A 26,232-nucleotide genomic window follows, 5' to 3' on the forward strand; every position below is an offset into this window, starting at 1 on the left:
GCTTTTGAGCAACAATTAAAATGGTGACTCCCCTGGAGTGTGTTACACAAGGTAGGTATGGGATATGTAAGGGCATTGATTGCACATGCCACACCTAAATGTTCCTGTGCATTTGGAAATCCCATCGATTTTATCATCATTATTATTTTCTCTTTCCAAAATATTTTTAATGTTTTCTTGTCTTTTGTATGTGAATGGGGGGTAAAGAAACAGTATACAGCGTTTGGCATTTGGGAAAAAATATTGCAATATTTTAGAATAATTCCCTGTATATCCCTATAATGTTGACTGCACTTTAAATGCCCTATTATAGTCGTCTAAGTTGGTTTCATTAACTGATTTCCTTGGAGGCAACATTATCATTTTGTCCAGAGTAAAAGGATAAATGTGATCCCCCAGCCATTAAGAACCTCATTCGACATTTCAAGTACTAAGGTGGCAGGGTAAGCATGCTGTACAAAAAAACTCTGAAGAAGTCCGTGGCTGTACAGCAAAAGCATTAACTGTTTAATAAATCGTTTGAAGCTATGCACCAAGTGTTCCATTTTCATTTGTTTTTATTGTTTCCTTTTGGTTATTTGGTTCCTACTTGTATCGGAGAACTTGGAGCTATGTCTTTGCCAAATAGGGTTAAAATATCATCCCAAGAATCAACCCTAAAATTGACTATTGCTATAGCAGATTTCAAAATACACCATGTCTACAAATGTATCAGCTGGTGACTCTGTTTCCAGTTTACTGAGAGAAATTAATGATGGAGTAGCTAAAGCTGGTGTTTGTAGCAGTAATGGTGATTCCAGTGCAAGATTTAGTTTGAATCATGAACATCCAAGTTTTTTTCAAGGTGTATCTGGTATGGAGAGGTGCACAGTGAGTAATGGTCAACAAATTAATTTTAATATTGGCAATTTGTTACCCACACCAGCATTTTCTTCTGGTTGTAATAATACTGTGTAGTATGGTACTGTGCGGTCACAATTGAATGAATTTGAGAGCATGCTGTCAAAAAGTCAGACTTTACAACTTAAAAATGAGTACTTTAATGAATGTTTGAAAAAGAGATCATTAGCAAAAGGGTTGAGAATTTGGAAATACCCTAATGGAGTAAAGCTGACTCACCCTAATACGAGGAACTTGTGGAACGTTTTGATCAAACTGGTTTTAAGTTGCAAGAGTTACTTATTAAATATAAGAAGGTTAAAATTGTGCAGCTTAATAATGAATTTAAGAGGATAAATTCTTCCATTACTATGGATATATTTCCTAGTTACCAGACTGAATTTTATGATATTTTAACAAAGTAGATAAACACACTGAAAATAATTAAACATTTATATAGCGCACAGTGTGGATACGAATGTGGGAAAGCATACCCCAAGACACCTGGTCCTTACTATAAAAATGAATGAGGAAATAGTTATGAACCTGTGGAAGGTATTAATTTAGAAACTGTGGATAATGGTGTGGGTGTTGTTGGCCCCTGTGGGCTATTCTAATTTTTTAGAAGTTCCTCAAGTTCGCCGATTGGAAAGGATAGCAAACCAGATAAGGTTGAACACTAAGAAATCGTATGTTGGTCCATGCAAATATCAATCTGCAAAGAATTATCCATGGGGAAGGAGAACGCCAGGAGAAAACCAGGAGACATTAACCATTTGTCCATGTGGATGTTTTGGCAAGACTAAAGTATTAATTAAAGAATGTTTTAATATTTTTAACTTATCCACTGTAAATATCCCTGATGAGGCTTGTTATGTTTTTAAGAAGGGGTTTAATTGTGTTCCTATTTTTAAACTGAGTGCTGTGCAAGCTTTGATTCAACACAAATTATTTACTAGAAACTTGAATTTAAAATTATTATTTTTTGACAAACATCAAGACCCTTCAGAATCCTTAATGTGTTGTACTAAGAAAAGTGTATTTGTGCCTTATACAAAGCTCTGGGTAGTAGAGTTTGAGAAAATATGTAAGAAACAATTTAGGGAAGTATCTCAACAAAATATTAAATATGTGAATAACCTCACAAAAGAAGAGAGAAGCTGCCTAATGGAATTAGTGGGGAATAGAAATATATGAATTATGAAGCCAGATAAAGGGGGTGGAGTTGTAATCATGGACAGTTTTGATTATTCTAGCAAGATGTACTTGATGTTGTTGGATGAAACATCATATACCAGAACATCAAACAATGGAATCAACATTGCATATAACAAGTTAGATTTTAATCTTACTGATTTGGTTTTGCAATGAACATTTAAACATTGCATTACTTGAATATGGTTAAACCCCTTATACCCTGTATATGTGGTATACCAACAATTCATAAATGTTAAAATGATCCACCCTTCAGTCCATAGTCGCAGCTAAAAATTGTAAAACAGAACCTATGGGTAAATACATTGATGTTAGATATAAAGGGCTGTGTAAAACAAAAAGCATATATTTTAAAAGATTACTGGCATCCTCTGGTCAGATTAAAGGTACTCATTTATGACAAAGATGGTTTATTTATTACAGTGGATGTTGTTCATTTATTATTGTATTTGCTGCTATGACCCGCACTATAGGTCTTGACTGGTTTATGTCCTTACTTTGTAGCCAGACCAATGAATGTTCTACTACAGATAGTCATATATTAATTACATTGCTCGAATTGGTGTTGTTAAATAATTACATATACTTTGAAGGACAATACTTCCATCAGATTTCTGGAGTGGCAATAGGGGCAGTATTTGCTCCATTATATGCAAATGCTGTTCTTGCTAAATGGGAAGAATTAATAGTTTTTACTTCTGAGTTTGCCCCTTTTTATACACTTATTACAGATTCCTGGATGATATTTTAATTTTATGGAGGGATTCTGTTCAGTAGTGGCAAACATTTTTTTTTATGGAACTGAATGAATCAATGACCTTTTTGAAGTTCACATATAATGTAGAGCCAATAAAAATCAGTTATTTAAATGTCACAATATTCAAGGATGGCATTCTAAAAGGTTACACATCTACTATATATTGTAAAAAAAAAAAAAAACTTTTCTAACTTGTACTTACATTATACAAGTTGTCACCCTCTACATCAAAAAAAATAATTGTGAAAGGCCATATTGTTTGCCTTTCGAGAAAAATTACTATAGCTAATGCTTTTAAAGGTGAGGTTAATTACTTGTGTAAATTAGTTTTGGATGGGATATCCGACATCTATACTATATAATATTAAAAAAGAGATTTTGCAGGGTCAAAATGACAAATTTGCATCTATACTTCAACTTAACCTGCGTTGTGATAATTAAGACATCAAACATCTAATATGCTCACTATCAATAGGATGAACAGTTTTGATAATCCTTTAATGGCAGTTCCTTATAATAGTGATGTTCACAAATATGCTAATATAATTAAGAAAAACAGCAATGCAGTTTTTAATTTAGAACATAGACAAGTTATTGGCAATCAGCTGAAGACAGTATTTAGTAAAGGGAAATCTATTATCTATTAAAAACTTGTTACAGTCAAATGTGGATAATTCATACAGAGACGTGCATCATATCCCATGCATAAATATGGTTGTTGCAGATATTGTAGGTTCATCCATGAAGGACCTTATGGTGTGGTCAAAGGTTTTCACAGAACCATTATTTGTCCAGGTAGATGTAGCTGTAATACTATGAGAGTAGTGTATCTTGCCAGTGACACATTTCACAATGCTTTTTAGGTTATGCATTTTAGGTTGGTAAGACCAACAGAAAGCTAAAAGAGAGAATAAGAGAACATATTTATGATATTAGAAATAATAAGTCCACTAATGCATTGCATAGACATAGTGTTTTATGTGATGGATATAAAAACATTGCATTCTTTATTATTGACAAGTGGCTACCCCAGACAGAGGTGGTGATATGGATATTTTTTTTTAGAATTTAAATAGCTGGTCTGGCAATTGATACAATGCAACAATTTTGCCTAGGATCAATGACAATATTTCTTTTTCTAGTGTGTTTAAAAATGAGACCTAATAAGCTTTGGAAATGTTACATCCATTCTGATTTTGATTATATATGAAAGTTATTTGTAAGAATTTTAATAAAAACATAATAAACAGTTTTAAACTTTTAAGAGGCTTTTCATATCCACATTATTCTGAGAGTAGTGATTTTAACTTGGTATTGAATTATATGCCATTTAATTGATTAATTTCATTTGTTGATTGGTGTAAATATGTATGTGTGTGTGTGTATATATATATATATATATATATATATATTATGGTTTTGTCATTTGAAATTAACTCTGGAGAAGTCTGTGGCTACACAGACGAAAACATTAACTGTTGCTGTGTTTTTATTTTTTTGTTTCCTTTTTGATTATTTTGTACAAAAACCTCTTAAAATTCTATTTACCTCCACAATAAAATACATAAAGTTGCTCAATGAAACCATCTCTATATTTTTAACCAAAATCCTTGAGTTCCCCGTAGTCAAACTTTCACTTTCCACAAGGAGATCATCAAACCACAATATCCCTCTAAAGTGGGGTATAACTGAAAACAAGTGCACTATATCTATTGTAACAAACAGGGAACAGGGTTTAAATATATCTTCAGTTAGTTTATTAAGAAAATCCAAAGAATCTTTTAGAATGAGTTTGTATTTTTTTTTTAAAACTTCAAAGTTCTATTCATCCATTTAGTAATGGGGTAGATTTTTGAACCTGCTGCAGCTACTGTTGGCTTTAAGGGAGGGTCTAAGAGGTTTTATGGATTTTTGATATTCCAAAAGTGGAAATGAGTCACTATTTTAATGGTTGATTAAAAGGAGTAGTTTATTTAGCTTATTGTTCAGAATGTTTTTATTTTTATGTGTGAACGACCAAAAGGGCCCTAAATGCATGGATAAATGAGCATAATTATGATATTAAGAAGTGGCTAATGTACTATATAAGCATACAGTGTGTTGTAAGTCTAGCTCATTTCTGTTTTGGGTGATTGAGTAAGTTGATAAGAATCCAAGAAGTGGACAATGGGAAACATTACCGGAATATAGAAAAGTGCTTTGGTAGTTAAAAGTTAAATGCATGTACTCCTCCGAGGATTAAATGAAGTGGTCTACCTAGTACTTAAAATTAAGGCCACTGAAACTTTAGTGAGTTGTTCTATTAATTCATTGTGAGTTAATTTTAATTAATGGTTTATGAAGTTTATAAATATATAAAACATTTTTGTATTTTTATTAGAAGTATTTTTATGAATTATTGCTTATTAAGATATGGATATTTTAAGCATTTATGGTTAATGATATTAATGTATATAATATTTATATGCATTTTTTGAGATGTATTGTTGGTTGTAAGACATCAACTTTTACAATTTTTTTTACAGTTATTTAAGCATTTGGACATTGGTTTGGTCTTTCTTAAGGGAAAGGGAGTGATGTAATTGTAACTACAAATCCGCTTGGTTCTTAGGTTTTAAAAGCAGTAATTCTGTTACAGTTTCAGTTCTGATGAAGTCTTTGAGAAGAAAGCCCTTAACCAATAAATTATTTCCAACTATTGATTGTTACTGGTGCACCTTATAGTGTTTGTCCGATTGTGGTCGCTGAGGTACAGACTTGGTTATTGGTAACCAACTGTGATGATTTATGCAGAGTGCTATAATTTTGTCACACACATGGTCTCTTCTTTAGGCTGCTGTATATCCCCAAAATGGCAGCTAATGTGGCTTTTGAAGTTACCTTCTACCCTGGCATTATTGGCAAACTCTTCCAAATCAAAATCATCCCATATATATATATATAGTTTACTGGCTAGGTACTTCACTTTCTGACAGGACATTACATGCACAGGGTGTGCTCCAGAAAGCAAAATGTCACCGGTGATGCCCCAGGGGCTCTGTTCTGGCTTCCCCCTCTTCGCTGGTATATTTCTATGGCACATAAAAACTGACATTAAGGAGCTGTGGCCAACTGCAATTGCTCATAATTGTAAAAAGAGGTACTTACCAAATCCTCTTCTGATACCCAAGATTCCCTTGGAAGATCTTGACCAAACAAATACTTGGCATCTTACTCACCGCCTTATCTTTAGTACCAAAAACTGTAGCATAGTTTCCTTTGGCAAATCTAGCATCACTGTCTCTTAACATGTAGATAATTTTCAACTTAAATTTGTCATAGTCATAAGGAACTATGGTGCCTTTGTTTTTTATACATCTTTATTAAATCACATTTTAAACAATTTCATAGGTACATATAAAGTAACAGGAAAGTAAACCATAATAATACGCCCATTGTTATTTTCATGCAATTTATATATTTTCTCTCTAACAATTTTCATTTAGCCAGTCTTACATAAATTGCTCAATTCCTACCCACCCATACATTTAACTTCTCTCCTGAAAATTATTATGCATGTATTGTCCTCACAAATTTCATTTATTTCTATATGATTTGCTCTACATTTTTTCTAAAGATCCGTCATCAACTTCTCTTGCCACCTTTTCAATATTCAATACTTAATTTACTGTTTGATTTAGATTTTGATTTCTGTTTTCTAGTAATTACTTTTTTTTTTTTGTCAGCCAATAGCATTAAACTTAGTAAGGTCTCACAGTGATATCTTATCTCAAATGAATAATTTCCTTAGTTATAGCCATTTTCTCTCCCAGTATTTCTGACAAACTACACTGTAGGGAACTGTTCATATCTTTTAATGTATTTTTAGCCTGTTCCCATTACCCCTCTCTTTTCCATCCCATCTCCAGCATTTGCCCGAGAAAAAAAAGTTATCTGAAGTCTTCTTATTGAAATACTTCTAAGCACAAATCTCAAATCTTCTTGATTTTTGTTGCATACTTATGAGCAATATGGACGTCCTCCTATTGTTTTTTTGTAAATGGCCTATCCATTCTCTCTTCTTCCTCTTTTAACATCTTTGAACTGATTCTTATACTTATCATGCAATATTTTATATGGCCTACTAATTATCCCTTTTTAGCCACAATTTCAGCTTTAGGATCAACTACAACTTCTAGGAAAAGTACAAAGTGGCTAAGCAAAGGGACTAAGTACAAAGCAGCTAAGCAAAGGAACTAAAAATTCTACTTTATCTGGTCTTTCAAATAATACTCCCCATTCCCTGTCTCCATCCATGTGTTGCTTATTAGTTTACTTTATGATTATAATATTTAGTAAAGTTATTTTTATTCTCCTTAAGGACCTGAATCCAACATTCTACCCTCTCCTAATTTCTCATCACCCCTCCCCCATCATCTTCATTTTGATTTGTACCTGTATTAATAACAGATTTTTCTTGGTTAACGATGGGCAAGTAAGAAGTTGTTTGGGCAAGGTAATTACATTTGCAGTTGCAACACTTTTAATATAAATGTATATAACTTTGCTGTATACTCAAAAATGTATTGTTCACTTAATATATGCACTCATATCTGCTGGTTAGTACCTATGAGGATGAAAGCACAGATTTAACAAACACAGTAAATAAAACTGCGGAATATTTGTAATGGCATCAGAAAACTAACATCTCTACAGCAAGAATGTAGTACGTAAAGTAAAGAGGAAGTTGGGCTATTTCCAAATGACATAGATTCAAGAAATATTGGGGTTAGCACTTCTACTCCACAGATTTCTTATCCACTCTCTCTCACCCTTCTCCTCTACAAGCAAAAACTCCTCCTGAGGTAAATACTTGGAAGGTTAGGGCTTTCCTAGAAATCCTTGCCCATTATAGTCCCAGGTATGACAGCTGAAAAATGACTTGATCCTCTACTGGAAAGGTCTCATTTCTTTGAATGCAACCTGACTTGCCTTTCACATAAGTAAAGCACAATCTGCCTAGAGGATATAATCTCTTACTGCATTAAAGCTTGCTTTGTTGCCTTGCCAGTTTCACCATAACTAAAGCAAATAAGAAGTCCTGCCAACATATATTCTTATGGGTTTCTTTTCCTGATGTTGACATTCTTTATCAAACTTTCAAAGCAGACAACCATATGCTGTCCTCCAAATAGATTAGTATCTTTTCATACATTCTCCATTTTGCCTTGCTTTGAAAGCTGGTAAAATACTAATTGACCACTGGCAAACAAACAGCAGCATACCTCTCAATTTATTTGCTTAAGAATTTTAGAGGGACAATGGGACAAAAATCAGGGATATTTCATAAATATTGTTTAAGTTCACTTGAACTTTTAATAGATTAGCAAGTTTTACATCAGTATGCATTTCCTGAACACTACAAAGTATGAAACTGTATTTCTTGTATTTTTGACTATAATGCTCAGTGATTTACCATAAAATAAAAACAAATTTACAGAGGAGTGATCACACATGTGAGACAAACTTGGGGAGAGTTGCGAGGCATGTACAGCTGACAAAAATGGAGCCATTTTACTTTCTGTCTCTGCTGTCTGCTTGTCAGTACTGTCCATTATCTACACCTGGGCATAAGACCTGATCATAACAGTGCTTAGGGGGCATAACAATTGCTACATATACCCCTTAGTGCTATTACTTTGGAGTCTAACATTAAAGAATTGCTTAAGTTTTTGTTTTCCACATTATTGGAGTATAATCACAGTGCTCCAATGTACTATATGCACATAAAAATATATTATGCAACTCCACCTCATTGTGTAACGATCATCTCTGTAAATATGAACTAAGCATTTTATGAAGCATCGTTATACGTACATCTAAACTGTGTCATACATTTGTAATGTTTTATTATGTGTTTTTGTTTTGTACTTTGCATTTTTTTGCTTGGCCCAGATTGTATAGTATAATTAAATAAGCACTCTTGAAAAAATATAAAGAAAAGTTTCTAGTTTGTTAAAGGAGATGGATGGTAATACCTATGGGCAGAGCTGAACAGCTAGGAATGTTCTTTTAAGGAGTGGAGATGATGAGAGTCATTATTGTGATATGGACTGGAAATGATGAGAGTCGTTATTGTGATATGGACTGGAGATGATGAGAGTAGTTATTGTGATATGGACTGGAGATGATGAAAGTAGTTATTGTGATATGGACTGGAGATGATGAGAGTAGTTATTGTGATATGGACTGGAGATGATGAGGGTAGTTATTGTGATATTAGTGTACAGAACTTTCAGATGCAACTGTGGAGCAACTGCATGGAAAATTATTTTAAAGGGTTAATAAAACTGCTTGGATTTAAAAAAAGCTGGGAACATCTACCAATCCCCATGAGTGCTGGTTAACTGAGAGTTTACTGTAAACTCTCAGTTAACCAGCACTCATGGGGATTGGTAGATGACGAATAACTGTAGTTTCTGGTTGCTTGGGAGTTACTATTAAAAACAGGCCTGACTAATACTGTACCCTATATATTTGTTTGGTTTGCTTGTACTCAGGTCCGGGAGAGAGAGATAATTTATTCCTATATTCCTTTTTAAAACTCTAAAAATTTAAAAATGTAAGGTATGTTTCTGCAGGGGTAAGCAGAAAGTGCAATGCATTAAAATTGTACTATGTTTCTTCAATATTTTTTTTTCCGTTTGCTTGAGTTCCGGTTAACTGAGAGTTTACTGTAGTCAGCACAGAGCATTAAGTCTCTGATCTGACAATGGTCTGTTTCATGCAACCAGTGAACAGGTTTTAATTCATTCCATCTCCATTTTTCTGCTATGTGAGCTAGTCACTTGACCAGACAGTGCTACTGAGTCACCACCAAAGATGCACACTTGTATTTAAAAAAATTAGAAAATGGAAGTACTTCACGGAGAGGATGATGGATAGATGAAGTTTACTTCCAGAGTGAGTTACACAAAAAAACAGGAATATGAACTCTAGAAAAAAAAAGGTTGAATTAATGGAGGAAAGAGGAAGGGTTAAATGAGTCTGATCATAGCACTAGATGATGTAGTCAGACTGAGTAGGTAGACCTGTAGCCTTCATGCATTATTTCAATGCCCTATCATTATACCCTGTCTCCTAACACTGTTTTGTGGGTGATATGCCCAACATTCCATGCCATTAAATACCCCAATACTGGTGGCTCTCTTATGTTTTCCTAGGATGGACAAATACACAAAAACCGAAACTAAAGACATGAACCCTAACAAACAACATATAAATAAAACATGCTTGATGGCATTTTGTTCTAGGTGATGGTCAAATTTAATGCGACACCCAGACCCAATGTACAAAATGGAAAAAGGAGGTTGATGCAGATGCCAAATTGATGGATAGATCCGTTACTCAGTAGGTGTCCCAGAGCTGGAATAAACTGCCTGTGCACATTAAACAGAGTTAATCCCTTGCCTCCTCCATTACTAATTTTTACAATTGGAAGGGTACATGAAAATTCTTCGCCATTCACCGAACTATACATGTTGATGGCATCATTTCTCAAACAGCACATGGTTTTCAGTCTTACTTGCCTTATAGTTCCTATGGTGCTATAAGTCAATACTGCTAACAAAAATTGGAAAGGGATCTGCTGAATTAATTACTTCCAGTGAAGCTTAAACATGCAATCAGTATGAAAAGGGAGAATGTAGGTGAATGGGGTCCTGTGAGGAACAGACGGGTAGTTACTATGACAATGATGGATGTTATATTTTCATAGACACAGTTAAGGCAACTGTGCTATGTCATTCTAGACACTCCTGTCTCCACAGATACAGTCACGAGATGTGGTTTAGATAAGGATGAGTAAACCGATAAAAGCTCTAATCTGTGAATAATGACAGAATAAAAGAACATGACTATTAGCCTTGAAAATGTATACATCAATTGTGGTGGTGGGGTGTGCAAGCAGTATCTGACAGCCCATACTGTGGTTAATGGTACACCATAATACCCTTACATTACAGATAGAGGGTACATGGGTTGCATGCTTACAACAAAGTACCTATATGTTTATATCCCTTCTTTATATGTCTGTTATAGTCAATAGTACATCATTGCCATGGTACTTGTATCATACATAAAAAAACAGCATCAACAGTCAGACAAACTCTGCACCACAGAGATTTTTACCTAGTACAGTCAGCTCAAATTTTTGCAAGTATGTCTTGAAACCTGTAGGAGAGGATTGCATGTTTCTGTTGCAGAAAGTAAAATTTAAATGGAAAGGCTGATTCCAACTTGCTGGCATAATTGAAAATGTAAGTACTGCATCCACATTTGAAACAAACTTGAATTATCTTTCTTATACTGTAACCATGATCTCTAATCAGAAAGCATATACAGCTTGAAAAAGGCAAATAGTTTTCCTTTAATCATGGCTAGAGTTTTTTTTTTCATGAAGAGGCAGTATAAAAGCAGATGAAATAGCATGATATGAGGACAAAGTGTACTATTATAATCATTGCTACAACATAAATGTTTATGTTCTTTGTCATTCCCTTGTTTTTGAAAGTCAGACATAAAAGAGAACGTTCTGTAATGAACAGTCAAGTGGATGTTATCAGTGCAAGCATAATATAGCAAACATTGTGCAGAGAAGTACACCGCACATGGCATCATTTCAGTAATGAGAGAAATGAGTGACAGGGTTGCATTTTATAAATGAAAAGAAACAATAACATTTCAAGGGTAATGACTGAAAATGATTTTCTTTCAGCTCACTTTGCCTCCTAGAACCTATAGTAATAATGCAATACACAGGTAAGGGTAAAACTTAGTTTTAACTACATATTTTGTCACTATTAGTGAAATGCTTTGCAAGACTGCTAAAAGTGTTAGGGAAAAATGTAGTGGGATTTCTCTTGCCAAGGTTTCTAAGTAATAATGAAGGAAAAGGCGAACTTAAACACAACGCTGGATAGGCAACAGAGGAAATATGCTTCATGAACTTAGAGCATATACTAAAAACATTCTATGTACTGAGTTTACAATGGGTAGAATTGGTCTTGAAAAAGACTGATTAATGGAGCATTGAGTTGTCCAGGTCCCCTTCAACAAACACATCACACTGAATGACATTTGACTACCTTTATTAAACTTCCTTAACATAGCTTTGGTCACCAAAATTTATTAATTACAATTGGAAATAGTATAGTTGATTCTAAACACAGGATAAACAACCTTGTAATGTTAATGAGGACAACGTACCTACTCATCCTGCCCAGTAAGCAGCATCCATACCTTTGCTTGCTTACATTACTTATGAAGCAGTGTCCCAGACTCGCTTCATATCCCATTTATTGAATTGCCCATCCAACCAAATAATTCAGGACAGCATGGCCTTACTCATCCAGACCCAGTAAGCAGCATCCATACCTCTACCAGCTTGCCTCACATATGAAGAAGCATTCCATCTCACATCATACATCATTTATTGAATTACCTTCCAACCAAATAAGCTGCATCCTTACCTCCGCTTGCTTACCTGTCCAGCAAACTTCCTCCAGCTGCTCATTTTCCTTTCCCCCAATTCCTTGAAATGAACATCCAGACACCAGAGGGCGAACAGAAGAGAAGCAGTCATCAACCCCATGCCTTAACATACCAGCACTGAAATGTGCCTTAATGAAACTAAAAATAGTAGGATTACCCTTGACCTCATTGTACCACCAAAACATCCACTCCGAGAAACCACTAACCATGGTTCACTTCTAACCATGCTCTGTGGACCCATTGCACCTCTCTAGTGACTAGAACATCTTCTGCAACTGATACAGTCAGAACAGTAACTCCCTCCTTGAGACCCCGACTGCTTCCACCTTCCAAACCCACAAACACCTCCTGCAGCATGCATCACCTGCGCAACCCACTTTCTTCGGCTACTGGGGAATGCAGGCTCATTTATCAGCTCAACCCCAAATTCTGTGCCTCCAACATCTGCAAAAGAGAAACAAGGTATGAATGTTGTCCTTGAAACAAAACACAACTTATCTGGATATCTACCAGCACTGCTGGCTTAACACCTTGTCTACCAGTCATCAAAATCTGTGTGGATCCCCGTCCCTCAGTTGTCATGTTCGTAAAATAGTGTGTTGTTGTATCAAATTTAACCTATCCCTATTCTGCCGTTGACCCAGGGCATTACATGCCAAAGTCAACACCAACACATTAAACCCAAAGGTCGTGTGCTACTGCAACTAGGTCACCTAAAACCTAAGAATTAAGGAAATTTAACACCTGGAGGTCCACTTGCATGTAGGCAGTAAGCCAATGGCACCCCAAACCTTACCTATTGTTCAGTATTAATAATACCATCAGACTAACCTCATCCACATCAATGATTTCACATGTCCTTGTACAGTCCTGTACCAAACCTTTCTTCCCAGTAAAAGCAAAGGGTCTGGAATTGGCACCCTTGTTAAAGCGTGACTTTACCTACCATACCCCCCCCCCCCAGCATTACCAAAGGTACAAGTTTCTAGTAAGCAGCATGCTGGTAGTAGCGGCCCTGCTCCCTGAGAAGCCACCATCCTCCTTTGACTATTCCTACTCACAAAAGACGATACCACCAGTCCTCTTCATAGGTCATGCTTACCAGCTCACCTTTACACATACCAGCACTGAGACTCTCCACGACCCCCAATCAAAGATGGTAAAGCACACAAAACAAACATGAAAGGGAACATTCTCCCACCCACAATTGTGATGACTAACTAGATGCAGCATTACCCAATTAACATGCCTTCAGATAAGCAACTGTGACTCTGCGCATGTTCTTTATGACCTCATTGCCCATCACTTCAGCCACCAGCACAATGTCCACTGTGAGGACCTTCGTCATGGATCTGTAAAAGAAAAGAAACTGTAAATTCACTGCACCAAAAACATCTTAACCTGCATGCTATCAAGGGAACCCACCTCCATACCCCCCTATATCAACATTCTTCAATGTAATTATGACTTAGGCTGCCCCTTCTACTCCCCCCCCCATTTTTTTTTTTAGCCTGCTTAAATTTCCCAATTAAAGCTGTTGCTATGCAATGGTATGCCATTAGTATGTCTACCACATTCTGCCCATGTGTTCCCCTTTAACTTGCAAGCAATGACAAGAGTTATTCCCCTAACAAGAACCTGGTGGCTCTACAATGTATCTAAGCTAGTGTTTGTATGGGTACTGAAAAGACGCCATAACCTTCTCCCAATGGCTGTTGATGCTGGAACACACATACACTCTTGACAGGCAGTCTTCCTAGCACAAATCTCTCCACCCACCCAACAAAACTCCAAAACTTTTCAAATCTACTAAATATTCATATCCCCAACTCCCTAGTCCAAATGCATCTAGTCTTTTTAACAATATGTATGGAGGCACTACCTGTAATTCCTCCCTCTGTGCCTTCTCATAACCCCATCTTCATTACTGCTAAGGACAACGTTGTGTGTCTGTGCAATGACAGGTTATGTATCCCTTTTGAAGCACAACCTGGTTAACTGGATGGGAACCAGAAATACACCCCTGGGATTCCAAATGCGTCCCTGCTGGATTGGCTTGCCTTATACCTAAACAGATAACTGCTGAGGCTGTAAAAGTGATAGCAGATGACATAAAACTACCGCCAACTATGAATCTCCCTCCTGCACCATCCTCTTTCTATAGACATAAGTCATCCCATGATTATAGCCACCGCCAGCTCCTCTCCAGTGCTGTTTACTAGTCATGCTGCTACTAATGTCATATAGTAAGGGGGAATCATGGAGAAACGGATGTTTATTCCGGTTTAGCACTTAACATTGGTATGTCATAGTTCTTGGTTTTATGGAAAGGTTTTTAATCAAGGCTTGGGCTTACTTACACATATGTGTGCCTGTATGTGTTCTATCAAGATCTTTGGCTTTTTCTAACATCCCAAAACTAATTGCATAGGTGAAATGGCAATGTTTGAATCGCTACAAGGTGAGCACATGATGTGTGTGATTACTTACCCAGCTGCACTTGTCTAAACCCCTTAAGCTCCTCCCCACCCTTACCTCATTTCCTCCCAATCATTCCTCCCTCCAGTTAACCCTTTCATCTCTCCAGCCCACCTAACTCCCAATAATATCAATCTAACCCCTCTTGAAGATGTCCCTGGACAACTTAGTTTGTTGCCAAACCTCATTCATCCATCTATTTTATTTTATGGTGTACTGTATCATCTGGAGAAACAGAAATAAGATTTAGGATGACAGATAGATTTACTCTATTTTGATTAGTCAGATTTAGATAGATAGATAGATAGACAGATACATAGATAGACAGACAGATAGATGGGTAATTGGTTATTTAGTCCAAAAGAATTCTAGTATTGGTTGTATTTGTCTTGGTTATGAAATGATGTGAGAACCCAGAAGCCCAGATATGTGTCATACAAGTGGTTTTCTTGCGCTGCTGTTTAGCAGCATTCATAACTTAAATACATGTGTACCTTTTATAAGCGCTCTAAAACCTGCTGCTGTTCTTTTCTTTCTCTCATTCTGCATAAACACTATGAATTGAATATCTGACTATATTACATCACTAAATGAATTCTGCACTGAGTTTTTCTTCAGGGACCACAGATGATTGCAATATTGGGAAACACCAATGCTGTAAATAAGGAAAAAAATACGAAGGGACATCTTCATTTTATAAAGAAAAATACAAGCAAGTATCAGACCGAAAGGTGAGATAAGATCATTGGTGTTTTGGTAAGGTGAGTACTTGCTCAGAGATAAAAGAGGATGCTATTCTCCAATGCCAGTAGAACAAATAACTAACCGTCAAATGATAAGAATGAGCTAGCCTTTCCAGAAGATTAAAACAGCTGGGTGCAAAAGAAGTTTGAATCTCTGAAAAGATCTTTAGTCATTTAACTTAATATTCTGGTACTGAAACAGATACTACTAAAGAAATGAACATGCTACTAATGTATAATTGCTAGTAGAAAAAAGTAAATAGAAATACACGATAACATAAATATCCGACAGGGAGCAGTAATGAGCAGGAAATACTCTCACTACAGTAACAGCAGTATGGCAGTAAACAGTGTTGACATGAATGTGGCTACCAGAGATGGTACAGTAACTGATCCCAGCGATAAAGCATCTTTTTATAAATTTGAGATACTTAAAGATTATATCAGACTTGATTTTCTTCCTTTGGTTATCAAGCTTATAATATGACTGACAAGCATGGGCATCATTCAGTTGTCATTTTACCTAAAGAATTTAGCCTAAATTTGCTTCCTGGGAGTATCTTGTCACTCTGCATGAAAAGCTTCACCTACTCACCTTAAATGCTGACATATACATTGATAAAGCTGTTTACAGTACTTCAGTTTCCATGAATCACAGTTCAATTGTTTTTAATTCTGCCTGGCTTATGAAACCTAATGTAGGTTATCCAAAACTGAGACAGAAAATATGCTTAGTTATGAGACAAAATAAAAATAATGATTGACGTCGAGATGTGAAAAATGATTAGTAGTCAAAATGCCATCACCATTATTTTCACTTCTCTTACAAGCATATTGCTAGTAAAAAGCTTGCCTTCAAAGATAACAAGATGGTCCTGCAGTGTAAAAAACTGTAAATGCAAAAGGAGAATTCCATACCACCTTCAGAATGATGAAAGGGAAAGGTACCTGCCCAACAATGCAGAGTTTCTGTTGAGTATTTAATAAAGTTCCCGCCATTCTTTTCTCAAACTGTGAATCTGCAAACATTAAATATAGAGGGAGATACACACACAATGTAACCTAATTCCAAGGAAATGTACTTTTTTAAAACTCTGCACTCTTTCCTTAAAGAAGAACAGAGTAAGAAAAAGGAAAACTATTTGTACAGGAATGATTATGTTTGATATCTGCATATTAAATACTAAAATAGGATGTTGTCCAACTTTTTACATAAGATCCATGACAAAGGTCACTTTGTATTCTTTCTAAACTCAGAAAACAGGATACAACTTGGTGTTAATCCTTGTCTCATCAGATGGGTGGCCAACTGGCTCACATATAGGACCCACAAAGTCAAAAGAGGTGCTACCACCTCCAACAGCAGACCTGTCACTAGTGGTGTTCCCCAGGGATCTGTCCTGGGACACCTACTGTTTGGCATCTACTTCTCAGAGGTCCAGACAAAAACAAAGGGCCTGTGGCTGACCAAGTTTGTGGATGACTGTAAGTTGGGTGCTTCCACTGACTCCCCAAGTGACTTTAACATACTGCAAGAGGGTCTCACAGCTACAAATAACTGGTGCCTAAGTCATGGCCTTAATTTAAATGCAAAAAAAGTATTACCATGCCATTTGGCAGAAACATGGCCCCTACTGATTACCACATCAGCAGCAACCCACAAGCAAACAACCCATGGTGAGAGACCCTGGTTACTCAGGTTGAGAACAATCTCGCATTCGACCATCATGTGGCGGCAATGGTTAGAAAAGCCTTTTACTTGGTTAATCTCATAAGTAAAGGGATTATATCCAGAAAAAGAGGTTATTACCTCTCTGTACTCCTCTCTCATTAAACCTGTAATTGAGTATAGCACCCACTTTGGTATGCACCTCTCCAAACACCTGCACCAACTGGAAAGGCCACAGAAATACCTCATAAAGAGAATCCATGGCCTCCAACACCTGTCTTATGCAGACAGGCTCAATTCACTATCACTTTACTCAATATTAAACAGTCTGCTCAGAGGTGCTCTGTGTCTCATCTACAAGGCAATATCAGACCCAACCCTACTACAGATGATCCATATCCATAAGTCTAACTCCTTTCACATTACTCACTTGATAGGCCTAAATCTAATATGCAACATCAATAAAACCTGCTGGAGAGACAGTTTTGTCTCCCAGAGTCTACCCCGTCTCTGGGAAAGACTTTCTATACATGTCAAAGAGAGCACCTTGCTGACCCTCTTCAAGTGCAACTTTGATGAGTGGATGGGAAACCACAAATTTGTCCCAGGGGATCCACCTTTGTCCCTCAATGACTAGGGAACACGTGCTATCTGAGGTTTCTTTTTTGGGGATAAACTCTTGGCTAGGCTTGTAAGGGCCTTGGGGCCATTAGCTTAGTAACCTCCTACGATCCTATGGAACTTGAAGGGTTCAAATCCTGTAACAATGACTACAGGAAACAACTCAATAGAACAGAGCTTTAATGCTCTACACTAAGTGCCAATTAATTAATTGATTATATTCATTAATGTAGGAGACACTTCAATGTTGTTGTTATGAAAATGATACAATATATGGTTGAGTCTCATTTCTGTGAGAGCTAACAATCATTAAATATCTGCATAAATGAAACCAACAGATAATACAAAACACACAGAACTTACAGAAGCCTATCACAGTATGTAACAAATTAAAAGTATCACTGTTTAAATTTATATATTTACAAAATTTCAAACAAACTGCCTATAGTTCAATATTTTGTACATATGTCACAAGAAGGAGGATTTATATACCCTGTGCCAGTATAAATCATTCTGGGTCTTTGGCCTGAAGTCTTCTCTCAGAAAACAATTTGGTCACCGTAGTGTATGGTGTGAGTAATTACCTTCATTTCCTCTAGATCTTTTGGCATATCTCCGTCATTTTAGAAAAGTATGCATTGTCAGATGGTTACAAGAAATTGACATTTTGAAAGAAATTACATTTTAGTAAACTTTACCCTACTTTGAGCAAATAATTATAAAGTATTTCACTGTAGTGTTTTTGTTTTCAGTTTGGAGTATACATTTTTAGTTTAAATGTCTAACATAAATATAGAAAACAATGGAAACAAACAAGTACTGTGTAAATTACCCAGATAACAGAACTTGAATATACTGTAAAATTGCTCACAGAATGTTTCTGAAACAACACTGAAAATCATATTTGCATCAAGTGTGACATAGCACATATTTAAAAGAAAGATTGAAATGTTTAGTTTACAAATAAAAGGTTGCAGTACCTTAACCAAAGATATTGCTCATCTAGGAAAAGTAGAAGCTATATTAGGTGTTAATAGCTGCTAAAACAGTGAGTAAGTACTTATGACATTTGAATTTAAAATGGGAGATTTATAGCTCTGTCAACTGGAAAGCTTGTTTTCTTTCTTAGATAACTGTAGCTTGTTAAAAAAAAAGTTGCTTGATTTCATTTGTTATAACAGATGTAAAAAAAGATGGAAAATATTGTATATTTCTTCTGCTTTTGGTTAGTTTTATCATTGTTAGACATGGCTGGTGTAACTTAGTTTTATTTGGTGACAGAAGTACTTGCTATACAAGTTCAGTATTTTGCATATATAAGCATTAAAGCTCTATTTAAAGCAATGGGTCGGGCTCCAAAACAGTTAATGATTAGGGCAATGTACAGTGTGAGTGTTGCAAATGTTCTTAAAGCAAAGAATCAGCTTGTAGAAAACAAATGAAGAACAGTACAAGCATCTACTACATGCCTGTGACATGTGAGATTCTGCAATGCTACATCTATCTACTGTACTTTTTAAAAGTTTCAGAGTGTTATGGTACACTGTTTTGTTTGTTTGTGTCTTTCGGCTATTCCTGGTTAGGGTTCACCACAGCGGAACTCCGGTCCACTAATGATTGGTACTGGATTTTTACGTACCGGGTTACCAGCCCTGACGCACAACCTTGAACGAAGGCACGCCCCATTCACATTTGCCTCCACACAGAAGACGCTCTAGCTGAGAATCGAATGGGACAACGTCTATTAAACATAATTATTCTTACTAGATGTAGGCACATGAGTAAATGCTATGATAAATGAAGATGCAGACAATGAAACAACCCCAATAATTCTATTAGCTAGGCCAGTCATATGTCAGCCTATTTGCTTCAATCTACATGCACATCTGACTCAGCTCTATAAATACGAGGTGATTTCATAGATTATTTTGGAGTGGGCATCAAGTGCAAGCTAAGTAATATATGAGTGTACTACATAACACTACATAACCGTAAGGTGATTCCTATAGCCCTTACAAGTGTATTTCTTTTGCTGGTTATGTAGTGGCATTTGAAACAGCTGCCATATGACTGGCATCATTCAAGTGTCACAGAATGCAGCATCCAATATTATAGATTCAGTTTTGACTGGGATGTGCATATGGGCTTGCAATTATAGAAAATTGCAATTCCCATGTGCAGTTCAGATGGGTGTCTAGCATTTGACTGATAGCACTATTTTTGAGTGGGTGGAACAGCTTTCAGTGACCGTGTACCTTTCTTTATTCTCCTCTGTTGTGTGAACTTTGAGTAGGTATATTTTTCAAAGGGTCATGTTGGTATCCCCAGACATGGGGAATGCAGGGGGGGGCTTGCCCCATTACAAAAAGAAAAATGTAACACACTCTCTTCATTCTCTTGGAATTTTGTAAAATTTTTATGCTGTTTTATTAAACTTTGGAACTCATACTTCATTGGATTCAGCCATGTTAACTGGCTATTCTTCTATCTGGATTGTTTGACTTGTGTTTAACCAGTCTTCATCTGCCTGCCCTGGTTTGCCTTTCTTGGTAGAAAAAAAACATCCCCCTTTCTATGTTCTTGCTGATGGGTATATCTCGGTGGTTTATTTTTACAAGAAACATATTGAGAGAATTTGTAAAAATAAGTAGTCCCATATATGTATTTCAGAAAATCCCTTGGTGTCCCTCACAGGCATTCCAAAAAATAAAAATGTCATCCGAAAATCATTGCTATATATTAAAATATTTGTAAAAAGGAGAATTGAAAACATGATGTTCACAGTACCACATAATTAAATTGGCATGCAGGGGCACAACAGAACCATAGGGGCTTATGCATACGCATATGTATAAATTGTGTGTGTGTGTGTGTGTGTGTGTGTGTGTGTGTGTGTGTGTGTGTGTTAATAAGGACAGAGTTTATACACTTAAGGCAAAACATTACTGTTTCGAGATTTTTTAACTATGGGACATTATAGAGAAATCCATAGAATATACCATTCAATAATATATCTATATATCATACCTTGATCTTTTGTACAATACTAAGGTTTTAGGATTACCCAAGTATTTAGTACTATTTTTACTGTTTGCTGTACCCCAAAATGATCTGATGAGGACAAAAATAATGATGAGATTTTGACACACCACTCCAAGAAACAACATTGAGTACTTTACAGTCAGTCAAGGAGAGAGAATCATACCTCTATCGATATATATTCATATATATATATATATATATATATATATATATATATATATATATATATATATATAGAGAGAGAGAGGGAGAGAGGGAGAGATAGCGAGAGAGAGAGATATGTGTGAGGGTGTGTATATAGGGTCTATATTATAAAGCCAAAAGCTGTAAAGAGAAAATACATTGACACATAAAGAGCGTTGTGCAAAAATAGGGAAACACATATTGAGTGCAAATCAAAACACCGAACACGTTTCTTTAAACAACAGCACCATGCAGGTATACGTAAATTGACTAAATAAAACTAAAATAATACACCTGCTCCCCCCAATGTGTGTGGGGGGGTCTGTGCCCCCACTTAAATATACCAACTCCAAGACTGCACTACAGTGGGGAAAAGGTTATATTTCCTTATCCCCAGGATCGCACTGCTGGCCAAACAAATAAGTTCAAGGTTCTGATTTTCACTTAATACGTGTTTCACTATTTTTGTATATCACTCTTTGCGTCGATGTACTTGTATTCGTTCTTTAGAGCTTTTGGCTTTATAATATAGACCCTATATATATATATATATATATATATATATATATATATATATATATATATATATATATATCTAGAGAGAGAGAGAGATACACACACACACACACACACACACACACACACACACATGTTGGTGTCCTAATAAAACCATTGATATTACATGTTGAGTGGTGCCAGTCATTCTGTAAAAACAGAATGATTGCGAACACTAAAGAAGTAATATTAAAAAACAAGCTTGTTTTACAAAACAGCTTGACCCCCTTGAAAAAATCATTTTTGTTAATATTTTTGTCTTTTTTTTCTCAGTGTTGTACATTTCAATTTTTTAACTCATGATTTGAAGGTCAGTGTTTTGTGTTTTGAATGGAATTTCTTAATTCTCTCTCTCTCTCTCTCTCTATATATATATATATATATATATTATGTTTATATATGATTGTATCATGAAAATATGTTTATATATGACTGCTGTGTCATGAAATATCGAATGCTCAAAATGGTGACCATAAAATGAGCGATCATTTTAGTGCAAATTTAAAATGATCGAAAATAGGGAAAACTAATTTTTTCAGAGATAAAGACCCCCCCCCTGCACCCCACCACACCTCCTGTTAATTAAATATACAACTTTGAGATTACACAACAGCAGAATAAGGGCAAATTCCCCAATCCTGTTACAGTATGATCTCGTATAAAAAGTCTGACAGCAGTACCACTCGTCAAAAGAACGTTCAAACATATGAACTGATATTTGCTCGCAATTTTCATATCACATCATTAAAAATGATTTGCGTATAATATCTATATATATATATATATATATATATATATATATATATATATATACATGTGTGTTTATATGTATGCATACAGACACATATTTATATAGGTATACAAACACATGTGTGTGTGTTTTGTCAAGTCTCAAAGTATCAATGAGCCATGAAAGGCAGAAATATAACATAATAAAAAAGCTGAATTTGAGGAATGAAAGGAAAATAAACTAAAAGTATTGCCCATATGACATTCCAAACATAATTTCACAAGATGCATATGCCATCTGTTGTACGGTTAGCAGTCTGCTGAATGACTTCTCCAAACAGGGTTAGTCCAAACAGGCCTTCCAGTAGTAGGCTGGAAAATGAAGCTGACAGCTGCATACTCTGGCTGGACCTTCCTCTGAGTTCCACAGCAAAATTTTCACCTGAATGTCCTAAGGCTGTTTCTGCAATGGGCCCTAACAAGGTTGTACAGCTTCAGGAAACAGATTTTTAATAAAAGCTTCAGCTGACTTAAAATGAACCACCAACTCAGAAATCAATTTCCTGGTTTGGTTGTTAAAGGCTGCAGGATTTTATGCAAAATGAATTCCCATTATTTTTGTCAGTAATGCATTCCATTTGCTAACAAGATTGCAATGAAACTTAAAACATGAGGTCTGTTTAAAGATGCGCATCCCAGTTTCCAAACACAATATGCACCATATGTGTTGTGTGTGCATATATGTAAAAATATAGCAATACCTCCATCTGTATTATTTTAACATAAATCATCATGGATCCCCTTCTTCCCATTCTGTACACGGGGTCGGGGTGTCATATTAGCTGTCTCTCTTGATTTAATGCCACACTCCTCCTCCTTTCTGTCCTGTCGCAGATCTTCTCTCACACAATCCATCCACCTCTTTGCTGGGCACCCTTGTTTCCTCTTGCCTTCTTCCTGTCCATCCCAAATCTTCTTCAACAGGTTGTCTTCAGCTTTTCTGTAAATGTGCCTGAACCACCAAAAACTGTTGTCTTTGATTTTTTCTGCAACTGCATTTACTTTGGCTTCTGCTCTTATGTCCTCATTTCTTCATCTGTCCCACAGTGTGCATCCTACCACCCTTCTCAGGCACTTCTGCCTTTACTGCCATCCAGTAGTACTGGTCACACCACTATTTTGTACACCTTGCTTTTCAGCTTCTTTGGCATTCTTCTGTCATATGCTATACCTGATACTATATGGCAGTTGCCTGCAGCCCCTCTGATTCTAGCTTTGACCTCTTCATTCATACTTCCCTTCTCCTCAGCCACCCATCCCAGATACTTGAAGCTGATAACCTGTTCCACTATCTTCCCTTCTATCTCAATTCTCAGCCTCTTTTGATTTCGCCCATTTGCTGCCATTACCACTGTCTTATCTGTACTTATTTTTATCCCATGTGCCTTCAGTTTTGCATTAATTTCCTGTATCCTTTAATGAAGTTCTTGATCAGAGTCTGCCTGTAATGCCACATCATCTGCCTAAAGCAACTTTGTTGATCTTTCCCCTCCTACCTGTTTGCTAATGTAGTCCATCACCAGTATGAACAGCAGTGAGCTCAGAAATGAACCCGGTATACTCCTACTCCCACTGGGAACCCCTCTGTCAGAACAATGCTTGCACTATTTCTACCAGTGTTTAGGGGACTTCGAATCACAGCAGTACTGCCCAAATTAACTTTCTTTGGATTCTGTCATGTGCTTTCTCCAAGTCGAGGAATACCCAGTGGGACTCTTTCTTCATCTTTAGCTTCTTTTTAACTATCTGTCTGACTGCAAACATTGGGTTAGTTGTGCTGCATCCTGATCTAAATCTGAACTGCTCATCTCCCATTTTAATTTCTATTACTTTTTGTATCCATTTATCAATTACCCTCTCCAGAACTTTGATACATTGTAACAGGAGTTTGATACCTCTGCAGTGCCCACAGTTGTGGATGCCCCCTTTGTTCTTGTACAGTGGCACCAGCATGCTTATTTTGCAGTCATCTGGGATACACTTTTCTCTCCACACTGCTATGTGTACCCTCTGGAACTATTTCTCCCCTCTCTCATCCAGTGACTTTATCATGTCTGTTGTGACTTCATCTGAGCCTGCTGTTTTGCCTGACTTCCTTTTCCTTAGCGCTGTTCTTACTTCCTCTAGGTGAGCTCCTCTTCTTTCATCATTGACTGTGTCTGGGGCAGTACAGCTTATGTGGGTTTTTTTCATTCAGAAGCTGCTGTAAGTACTTCTTCCATCTGTGTTTGATGTCCTCTGGACTGATGAGCAGGTTGTAAGGGTGTCTGACTATCTAAGTTATCTCTCTGTCTTTGCCTTGCAACCTGATATAGTTTCTTTGTGCCACCTACTGAGTCACTTTCCAGAAGCTGGTAGACTGTCTCCAATGCCCTGTTCTTTGCTATTCCATCTCCTTTATTAGCTTTTTTGTTAGTCAACCAGTATTCCTTCCTAGTCTTATCCATATTTTCTATCTCCCACTTTTTCTTGCATTCCTTCTTTCTTTTGATGGCTTCCTGGACTTCTGCATTCCACCACCAGCTTTCCTTATGTACCTTATTTCCATACTTGGCTCAGCCACATATCTGTTCTATTGTCCTCACACATACTGTTTTGAGGCACTGCCATTCTTCTTCAGCTCCACTTATTTCCTTCGTTTCTTAGTATGCTGGATCCCTGAATGATTCCCTGAAGTGTTGTGTTTCCTCTCCATTCAGCTTCCAGATCTTTAGCCTGGTTTCTTTTGACCTTAAAGCCTTCTCTGACCATTGCTTGCAGATGATTGTGGCAACCAGTGCTTTATGCTGTGGGCTGACTATTTCACTGGGGATGACTTTACGATCATTGATTCTACTCCAGTGCCCTTTCCTTACGAGGAGGAATTCTACCTGAGTTGCATGTTGGCCTCTGTGGTATGTGATCGCGTGACTTCTCTTTCTGAACCATGTGTTGGCTACTATCAAGTCATGTGCCAGACAGAAATCTAGAATTACCTCTCCTTCTTTATTCCTGTTGTCTCACCCATGTGGACCCAGGCAGTCCTCTTATCCTGTTCTGTATGTCCCAATATGTGGATTCAGGTCACCCATTATCAACACCAATTCATGTTGTCCTGCTTTATTTAGTAGGACTTCCAACTGCTGTATGAATGCACTCTTTTCCTTGCTATCACATCCCTGCTGTGGGACATGGGCTAAGATTATGAACACTGCCTTATCCTTACCCTGAAGTTAAATTTATTGATTACCATGAGTCTGTCACTAATTCTGATGATATCCCTCAATGCCTTCTGAAACTTCTCTCTCACCACAATTCCCACATTATTTCTAGCCTGTCTTCCTCCTGAATAGTAGACTCTGGATCCCAAGCCAAGTATATTTGCCGCACTGCCTTTCCATCTTTTCTCTTGGATACATAGGATATCAAGCCTCCTCCGTACCATCCTGTCATCCACTTCCAAGCTGCATCTCATCAGTCAACCTACATTGAATGTAGCAATTCTTAGTTCATGTTTGGTACACTTATTGTTTTTTTGTCCAGCTTTCGGTCAACACAGCTATCCCAGGAAACCCAGGCTGGGCAATTAGACACTGACAAATAGCCATGCCCATCTGGTGATATTAGTCAACATGAGTGAATCACCTAGAGCCATATTTTATACTGTACGCAGTCTGTGATCCATGTACTCCTCTCTACTGTGCACCATAGTAGATGCCAAATGCAGTTGGTCTGTGCAACTCTTTCCCATATAGAACATTATGTACAGTCTGTGCTAGCTCCTTTTTACT

The sequence above is a fragment of the Protopterus annectens genome, chromosome 8.part0 (assembly GCF_019279795.1).
Source record: "Protopterus annectens isolate FY-2018-M chromosome 8.part0, PAN1.0, whole genome shotgun sequence".
Taxonomy (NCBI): Eukaryota; Metazoa; Chordata; order Ceratodontiformes; family Protopteridae; genus Protopterus; species Protopterus annectens.